Source organism: Nannospalax galili, unplaced genomic scaffold (genome assembly GCF_000622305.1).
Source record: "Nannospalax galili isolate Female #2095 unplaced genomic scaffold, S.galili_v1.0 scaffold212, whole genome shotgun sequence".
NCBI lineage: Eukaryota > Metazoa > Chordata > Mammalia > Rodentia > Spalacidae > Nannospalax > Nannospalax galili.
In genome coordinates this window covers 74,750-84,210 of record NW_008333884.1, presented here as the reverse complement: position 1 = coordinate 84,210, position 9,461 = coordinate 74,750, and the positions used below count along the sequence as shown (strand labels likewise).

Here is a 9,461-nt window from a genome sequence, read left to right as displayed (position 1 = left end):
TGGTCTTTTTGAGACAGGGTCTCCCTGTAGCCCCAGCTGTCCTGGAACTCACTATGTAGACCAGGTTGGCCTTGAACTCACAGAGATCCCCCTGCCTCTGCCTCCCAAGTGCTAGGATTAAAGGCATGCGCCACCACGCCCAGCTGAAGCAACTTCTTAAAGATTAATTAGAGTATCACTTTAGGGGTTCCTTTTATAGGAATTCTTTTTCCTTTTTTAAAAAATATTTTTATTATTTTATGTGTCTGAATGTATTGCCTGCATGTTTGTGAGTGCACCCGTGTCGTGCAATGCCTCAGAGGTCAGAAGAGGGCTTCAGATCCCCTGTAACTGGAGTTACAGACAGTTGTTAGCCACCATATGGATGCTGGGAACTGAACCCTGGTCCTCTGCAAGAGTAACCAGTCCTCTTAACTTGCTAAACCATGTGTATGGCCCCTAATCTTGTTTTTTTTTTTGAGAGAAGGTTTCAATCTATAGCCCTGGTTGGCCTAGAACTCTCTATATAGACCATGCTGACCTTGAACTGAACTGAAAGAGGTCTATACCTGCCTCTGCCCCTTGAGTGCAGGGATCAAAGGTGTGCCCACCACACCTAACCTTCTAGGAGTAAAAAAAAATATATATTATTTTAAGCCAGGCATGGTGGTGCATGCCTTTAATCCCAGCGCTCGGGAGGCAGAGGCAGGTGGATCTCTGTGAGTTCCAGGCCAGCCAGGGCTACAGGGAGACCCTGTCTCAAAAAGACCAAAAAAAAAAAATTATTTAAAATTTTTTTATGTGTATGAGTGTATTATCTGCATGTATGTCAGTGTGCCCATGTTATGCAATGCCTGAGGAAGTCAGAAGAGGGCTTTGGATCCCCTGGAACTGGAGTTAGGATGGTGGTTAGCCACCATGTGGGTGCTGGGAATTGAACCAGGTCCTTTGCAAGAACAACCAGTGCTCTTATCCACTGAGCCATCGCTCCAGTCCTGAGGATTTTTTAAAATTTAGGAAGCGTTTTGAATTTTATCATTATTATGTGGGTTTGCATGTCCATGACACACAGGTAGAGGTTAGAGGACAGTTTTGTGGAGTTAGTGCTCTCCTTCCACCTGTATATTGATTTCTAGGGCTTGAACTCAGGGTGGTCATGCTGTGGTACAAGTACCTTTACCTAGCCATTCCACTGACCCTTATTGCAGGATTGTTACTCCCTTGGATTTTGGTTCAAATGGAGAGATGAATGCCACCCTATGGTAGTTATAATGCTGAATGCATACTAGAACTGTTGGGGTGGTTTATTTTCTATATTTAAAGCTTCATAGCAATCAACAGAAATACAAAAAAATTGAAAAAGCATTTTGACTTTTTGTAGTGAACCCTGTACATACACTTTAGTGTAGTTAGGTAATAGTTTCAATTAGGATTTAAAGAGGAACATGGTAACTGTTTCAGGCAAAGCTAGCACTCTTTGTTCCATACCTGAGTCTAAATATAGAGTCAGTGATAATTATTATCTATAATGTGCTTGGATCATGTTTGAAATTTGAATCTGTTGAACTAAATTTTTCTTAGCCTCTAAAGTGACATTAACAATAGAGGGAAATTAGGATGTAGTCTAAAACCAGTGACTGAAGGCTGAAATAGTTAAATGGTAAGATTGAACATGCTTACAACTTTACCTTGCTGACTGACTGTTCATTTAGGATTTTGTATATTTTTCACAGTATAGGGACCTGTGTATTGTTAATTTCAGAATAAAGTGACATGAAGATACTGGTTTTATATAGGTTGGAATTGAATACTCAGATCTTTAGGAATTTGTATTTCTCTTTCATTCCATTACACTCCCCCCACCCCCCACCCCCTTTCTTTTTCTTTTAGATAATGCTTCGTGTAGCTTGGGCAGACCTTGAACCACTGATCCTCTTGCCTCTTCCCAAGTGCTAGGGTTATAGATATGTTCAACCATACCTGCTTTCCATCCTCTTTATATCAAGGGCAAGTAAAAGGCTTAGGTTTCTTTTCCTCTTTTGCATTTGGTAAGTAGAAAAAGGGAGCTTGGTTTAGCCTAGTAGCACAGACCTGTAATCTGTTACTTGGGAGGCTAAGGCAGGAAGATCTTAAGTTGGAGACCTGTCTTAGGCTATGGTGAGTTCAGGCCAGCCTGTACAATTTAGTGAGACCCTGTCTGAAAAGAGAGCTTAGATTATCACTCAGTGGTAGAGTGGTTACCTAGCATTCATGAAGCCCTCTGACAGATGAGTAAACTTGGTAGTTTCAAACTTTTATTTATGCTTGTGTGTTATGTTTGCGTGTATGTAAGTGCACCTGTGCTGTGCAGTGCCCCAGGACATCAGAAGAAGGTGTCAGAACCCCTGGAACTGGAACTGGAGTTACAGACGGTTGTTAGCTACCATGTGGGTGCTGGGATTCGAACCTGGGTCTTCTGTAAGAACAACTATGTAGGCCAGGCTGGCCTTGAACTCACAGAGATCCACCTGCCTCTACCTCCAGAGTGCGGGGATTAAAGGCGTGTACTACCACACCTGGCTCTACTCTAGGCTGGCCTTAAACTCTGCATATAGTCTGAGAGGACTTTGAACTTCTGATTTGCATTTCCCAATTGCTGGGATTGCAAGCTTGTGGCGTTACACCCAGCCCTTGACCTTATATATTTCTTTTGATACTATTTTATTATTATTATTGTTACTTATTTTTTTTGAGACAGGGACTCACTACATAGCACTGACTGGCACTGACCAGGCAGGCCTCAAACTCACAGAGATTCACAGAGATTCATTCTCTGCCTTCTGAGTGCTGGTATCAAAGGCATGTACCACCACTCCTATCTGGTCTTTATTTTTAAAAACTTTTTTGATTTAAGGATGGTTGTTAGCTACCATGTGGGTGCTAGGAACTGAATCCAGGTCCTATGTAAGAGCAACCAGTACTCTTAACTGCTGAGTTATTTCTCCAGCCTCTATATATTTCTTCATTATTATTAGTGTTACTTTGTTGTTGTTGTGGTGGGTTTCTTGGTTGTTATTTGTTTGTGTTTTTGAGACAGGGTCTCCCTACATCCCCAGCTGGCCTGGAAATTGGTATGAGACCACACTGGCCTCAATCTCACAGAAACCTGCCTGCCTCTGTCTCTCAAGTGCTGGGATTAAAGGCAGGTGCCACCACACCTGACTTCATTATGTATTTACTTTTTAAAAAAATTTTTTTAATTTAAAAATTTTATGTGTTACCTGCATGTATATAAGTATACCCATGTCATGTAATGCCCACAGAGGTCTGAAGACGACGTCTGTTAGATTCCCTGGAACTGGAGGTACAGACTATTGTTAGCCGCCGTGTGGGTACTAGGAACCAAACCAAATCCTCTGTGATATCAACTGGTGCTCTTAACTGCTGAGCCATCTCCCCCCCCCCGCCCCCTTATGTATTTCTTATGTAATAGTTCATAGTCTTTGAATGTTTTCTTCTTTGCTTTTTTTTCCTCTTTCTTACTGATAATATAAAAAGTCTTTGTATACTGCTGGCATCAATGCTTCTCAATAAGCATTTCAAATATTCTTTTAAGCTATGAATAGGAAGTGAGAAGGCAGCCTATTACATCAGATGCTAATTCAGCATGGTGTTTGGTTAAATTAATTACTTGCCCTTGATTATTGGAGCAATGGTAAACTTCTTTTGTTTCTTCTCTTCCAAAGATGCATAGAAAAGCTCCTTCTGTCTGAAATAAAGTTTGGCTCTGTGTTGGTTGTAATTTGCTTTTTCTGGCTGGCACAGCCTTCTTTTTGTTTTCTGTCTTCTGACAGATTATAGGATTGTGGGGAAACAGCGTCCAGGGCTTTTTCAGGAACCATGCCATAAAAATCTACAGGAAGAAGCCATTGGCTTTGGCACTAAAGAAAATTGGCTCTGCATTTAAAGATGCCAAATCATGCTTGATTCACAAGTTTGCTGTCTCATTTCGTGTATGCGTGTGAAACTTTTTTAGGATGTTGGCTTTTTTTCTTTTTCTACCATGTGCTACCCCATCAGTATGAGAAATTAACAACTCATCCCTCCAACTCCCTACCCTCAACACACACAGCCCGAACACCCTAAACCATAACAAATGTGGGAGTTCTTTTGAGGATTAGGGAAAAATATGCCCCCTTATGGTGATTTTGAGCTTTAATTCTGGTTTAGCAGTTAAAGCTTTTTCTATGCAGTCTTGAATTATTTAGTTATAGAAATGATTTACCAACTAAGGTGTCAATTTTTTTTTTTTTTCTTTTTGAGACAGGGTCTCCCTGTAGCCCCAGGTGTCCTGGAACTCACTATGTAGACCAGGGTAGCCTTGAACTCACAGAGATCCTCCTGCCTCTGCCTCTCAAGTGCTGGTATTAAAGGCATGAGCCATCATGCCTAGCCCTAAGGTGTCATTTTTGTTTTACTTTGTTGCACAGGCTGGTCTGGAGCTTACTATGTAACCCAGGCTTGGCTTGAACTCAAAATGTTTCTTGTTTCACCTCCTGAATGGAGGAATGAAAGACCTAAGCCACCATGCCTGGCTCCAAAATTTCTTTATCTAGGTCTTTCAGAGGTATTTGTGGTTAGCTAATTCTCAGAGTGCTGTTATTTTATAACTTGGGAAACTTAATTTGTCTAAGCATGTAGGAAACTTTATTCATTTACCTTTTCTAATTATAAGATTTTATTTATTTATTTGTACATGTTCATGCATACCCTCAGGAGAGGGTATCAGAAATCCTGGAGTTACAAGTGGGTGTGAGGTGTCTGAATATGGGTGCTGGGAGCTGAATTCTGGTCCTCTGCAAGAGTAGCATGTGCTCTTTTTTAAAAAAGTTTTTAGTTATTTTATGTGTATGAGTGTATTGCCTGCATGTATGTAAGTGTACCTATGTTATGCAGTGCCAGCAGAGGTCAGAAGAGAGTGTTGGATCCCCCTGGAACTGGAGTTACAGATGGTTGTTAGCTACCATGTGGGTGCTGGGATTCGAACCCAGGTCTTCTGCAAGAACAGCCAGTGCTCTTAACCACTGAGCCATCTCTCCAGCCCCAAGAGTACCATGTGCTGTTAACATTTTTTTTTTAATGTGTGTCACTGTTTTGACTGTGTGTTTGTATGTATACTTTGTGTGTGCCTGGTGCCCAGAGAGGCCAGAAAGAGGGTATTGGATCCCCTGGAACTGAAATTAAGAACATGTAGGTGCTGGGAACCAATCCTGAGTCCCCTGGAAGAGCAGCAAGTGCTCTTAACAGCTGAGCTATCTTTCCAGCCCTCAATAATTTTTTTATATTTATTTTTAGTTTTTATTTTACTTTATTTTTTCAGAGTTGAGGACCAAACCCAGGGCCTTGCGCTTTGCGCTCTACCACTGAGCTAAATCCCCAACCCCAATATATTTATTTTTATTTTATGTGTATGAGAGTATTGCCTGCATGTAGGTAGTTGCACCAGTGTCATGCCCATGAAGGTTAAAAGGCTCTGAGAGTGTGTCTTTCTTTATTTCTGAGTGCCTTTTAACCTTCATGCTTAAAGTATACATTAAAATATCTTTTAAAAAATCTACAGTTGTCAGCCAGGCGTGGTGGCGCATGCCTTTAATCCCAGCACATGGGAGGCAGAGGCAGGTGGATCTTTGTGAGTTTGAGGCCATCCTGGTCTACATAGTGAGTTCCAGGACAGCTGGGGCTACAGGGAGACCCTGTCTTAAAAAGACCCCCAAAAATCTACAGTTGTCAACTAAATTATTAAAAATTATAAAATTAATTCATGCTTTTCAAATTTTGTGTATGTTTGGGTTTTTCTTTTTTGTTATTGAATGCCAAGCAATCATTTTACCAACTAAGCTATATCCCAACCCCCAGAATAAAACAAATTTAATAAGAACCTTACTTCATTCTTCTCTACCCCTCTTTCTCTAGCAGCCACAAGAAAGATATTTTCTTGGACCTGCAGTCAATATATAGTATTCATTTATGATTTCAAAATAAGACTGATATGGTCGGGGTGGTGGTACATGCCTTTAATCCCAGCACTTGGGAGTCAGAGGCAGGCAGATCTGAGTTTGAGGCCAGCCTGGTCTACAAAGTGAATTCTAGGACAACTGGGGCTACAGGGAAACCTTGTCTAAAAAAAAAAAAAAAAAAATAGAGTGCTTGCTTAGTGTGCACAAAGGCCCTGGGCACTAACCCTGGCACCTCAAGATGTAAAAAGGACATGATTGTCTAGTGTCTAGATACTGAGGGTAGGAATAGGCTTGAACTTAGGAGTTCAAGACTAGCCTAAGTACCATGAGGGAGGGATGTGACTATTTTATATTATCAGTCAGGATTTTTAAAAATTTTAACTTTCTGCTTCTTTTTTTTTTTTTTTTTTGAGACAGTCTCCCCATAGCCCCAGCTGTCCTGGAACTCATTTTGTAGACCAGGCTGGCCTTGAACTCACAGAGATCTGCCCTGCCTCTACCTCCCAAGTGCTAGGTTTATACCACCATGCCCAACTTTTTTTTTTTTGTCTTTTTGAGACAGGGTCTCCCTGTAGCCCCAGCTGTCCTAGAACTCACTATGTAGACCAGGCTGGCCTCAAAGTCACAAAGATCCACCTGCCTCTGCCTCCCAAGTGCTGGGATTAAAGGAGTGTGCTACCACACCAGGCCTTTTTCTTTTTTTAAGAACAGATCTCTATATGAAGCCCTGGCTCACCTGGAACTGGCTGAATAAAACAGGTGACCCGAGCCAGCTTTTTGCTTGTTGGTTGTTTTAACTAATATTAGCTATGTGGTATTAAGGAGACAGGGTTTTTTTGCATCTTAATTATATTGAAACCTGCTAAGGAAGTGGTCATCTTGTTTATTGGATGTAAATGCCTTGGACCTGACACAGATTGGAGCCATTTTTATTTGTTTGTTTATTTATTTATTTATTGTCTTTTTTTTTTTTTTTTAAATCTTTTTGAGCAGAGACTCCCTGTAGCACCAGCTGGCCTGGCCTGGAGCTCGCTACGTAGACCAGGCTAGCCTCCAACTCAGAGAGCTCTGCCTCCGTCTGCCTCCCCAAGTGCTGTGCGGCCACCATGCTGGGCCCATTCTGTGTGATTTTTTTTTTTTTTTTGAATGTGATTTGTGTTCCCAACTCCACCAACTTCCAGATATATACTTTCTTACCACTCCACCCCCCATCCCACCTGGGAGGCAGGAATTTCCAACAGGAAAAAATGATGCAGTTGGTTTAATACTTAAATTGTCCCATCGTTTTGATGGAATGAGTTGGATTAAAGAAATGAAAGGTAAAGCAGAGAGGCCTGAAGGGCATCCTTTTTGTGGTTGGGTGTCTTGTGGTTAATAGGTTTGGAAGTCTGAGGCACTCCAGTAGGAACCACCTGAGGGGCTGGGCACTCAGTGCGGGGCTGAGAGCGGGTGGAGGAACTGTAGAGGCGGCTGGGCATCACCTGGCCTGGCTGCGGGATGCTTGCTTCCTAGCTTTCGGGTGGGGGCCTGGAGAGATGGGGGCAGCTCTAACAAAGAGGAGCCGTGCTGGGGCCGGGGCCTCGGGTAGCTGGCCTATCCCCGGTGGCTGACCTCCCAGTGGGTCTCCTCAGTTGGCTGTGTAGCAAGTCGCTCTGCTGGTTCCCTGGCTCACCATTGGCTGTGTAGACAGGAGGGTGCTTGCCAAGAGCCGGGATAGAGTGTTGAGGGGGCGGGGCTGGCTTCCGGCGGCGGAGGGGAGCAAGCTGGAGCCAGCTGGGGGAGGGGGTGTCGGCGCACCGTGGAGTGCAGCGCTCTGTGAGCCCGGCACCCGGAGTAGCCGCCTCCCCCTCCCCCTGGCAAGGCCCCTGGAGTCCCTTCTCATCTGTCCTTCCTGGGCTGGGGCGAGTGGGGCTGCGCTGTCCCAGGCCGGCGGGGCGGAGCCCGGAGCCCCACTGAGCGCTGCAGAGCGAACCTCACCTCCTTTCCAGGGCGTAAGGTGTGTGTGTGATTTTTCCACCGGGACTTTGGTCGACTTAACCTTGTAAGAAAAGGGGAAACGGAATGGGAAGTAAGATCTCTGCATCCTGTCAGTTTATTTTGATTTTCCATTTCTGTGCTTCATCCTTCTATCTCGTATCTCACTCTTGCTTCTGGTTAAGGAGATTCCGGACTCTTATCTCTTTTTAGTGATGTGTGGGCTGCGTAGTAAAATGCACAGAGAAGAAAAGAGGAGCCCTTTTCATGAAGCATCTGATGCAGTAAACCGGGAGGGGGGGTGTAGGCTGGGATTGGTTTTTCAAACTGTACGGCATCTGCGTCCATTAAAGCGGTCTTCATCATTTTCCTCTTTCGGTCGGCTTTAATCATCAGTAGCAGTCCTAAAGAGGAGATTCCAGTGCAAAGAAGGAGCAGCCTCCTTTATTAGTAGTTAAAAGGAATCCTGGTGATTTTTAGTGATTAACTCTGCTAAAGTCTCCTCCCTCGACTACATTGTCAAAGGCATTGTGTAGTGGCTCAGCCCTACTGAAGAAATATCTAGAGCAGGAAAACTTACCTGGTAAGTTACTGAAACTTGAAAGTCCTAATCAGTTTCTCCATTGGTATATTTCTTAAATTTATAACTTCCTGAAGAGATTCATTTCTGTTACAGAAAACCAAAACCACACCTAAAAAAATACAGATAGATTTTAATTTGTCATTTTAAAGATTCTCCTCCCTGAACTTTACTAATTTGGGTGGCTATAGGATTACAATTTAGATGATGTTTATCTCTTTTGAGTTCCTTTGATTCTGTAAGTTATGGATCTTTTTTTTTTGAGACTGGCTGGATCTGTAGCTCAGGCTGGCATGGAACTCTGTCCTTGTGCCTCAGCTTCCCAATTTATTTTTTTAAACTTTAAAAACAAATTTATTTCTATTTTATGTGTATGCATGTATTGCCTGCACGTAAGTGCACCCATGTTGGGCAGTGCCAGTGGAGGTTGGAAGAGGCTGTTGGATCCCTTGGGACTGGGGTTATGGCCAGTTGTTAACTGCCATGTGGGTGCTGGGATTCAAACCCAGGTCTTCTGCAAGAATATTCAGTGTTCTTAATTGCTGAGCCATCTCTCCAGCCCAGCTTCCCAATTTGTAAGCCACTGCACTAGGCTTGCAGCTTGCATTCTTTTCTTTCTGACAGATATGGATCTCCTACAGCCCAAATCAGGAACCTCTTTATGTTTTAAATCAGAGGAAAGTTATCAGTTGAAGGTAGAATTCCTAAAAGTTATGATATTAGGAACAGTATATGTGTGTGGGGTGTCAGTCCTCATATCGTTTTTTGGTTTTGTTATTTTTCTCAGGCAGAGTCTCTTCTGTGTAGACTTGGTTGACCTGGAATTTGCAGCATTCTGCCTCCCCCATATCTGGCTTGGTATCTTTGCTTTAATTTGGCATTTTCTTTTTTTTTTTTTTTTTTTTTTTTGTTTTTTTTTAGGGGGAAGGTCC

At 42.9% G+C, this 9,461-nt stretch overlaps 1 protein-coding gene across 3 annotated transcripts in view; it reads left to right on the top strand.

The window, feature by feature from the left end:
* Fam222b (family with sequence similarity 222 member B) overlaps positions 1–9,461 on the top strand; it is a 63,870-nt gene that overhangs the window by 16,157 nt on the left and 38,252 nt on the right. The window contains exon 1 of one of the 3 annotated variants that reach the window (XM_008828691.3): positions 7,725–7,971. The exons of the other annotated variants lie outside the window; for them this stretch is intronic. The gene's annotated coding sequence lies outside the window, so the exon portion shown is untranslated. Of the gene's footprint in view, positions 1–7,724; positions 7,972–9,461 lie in introns of those variants that run through there. 3 annotated transcript variants of the gene reach the window in all.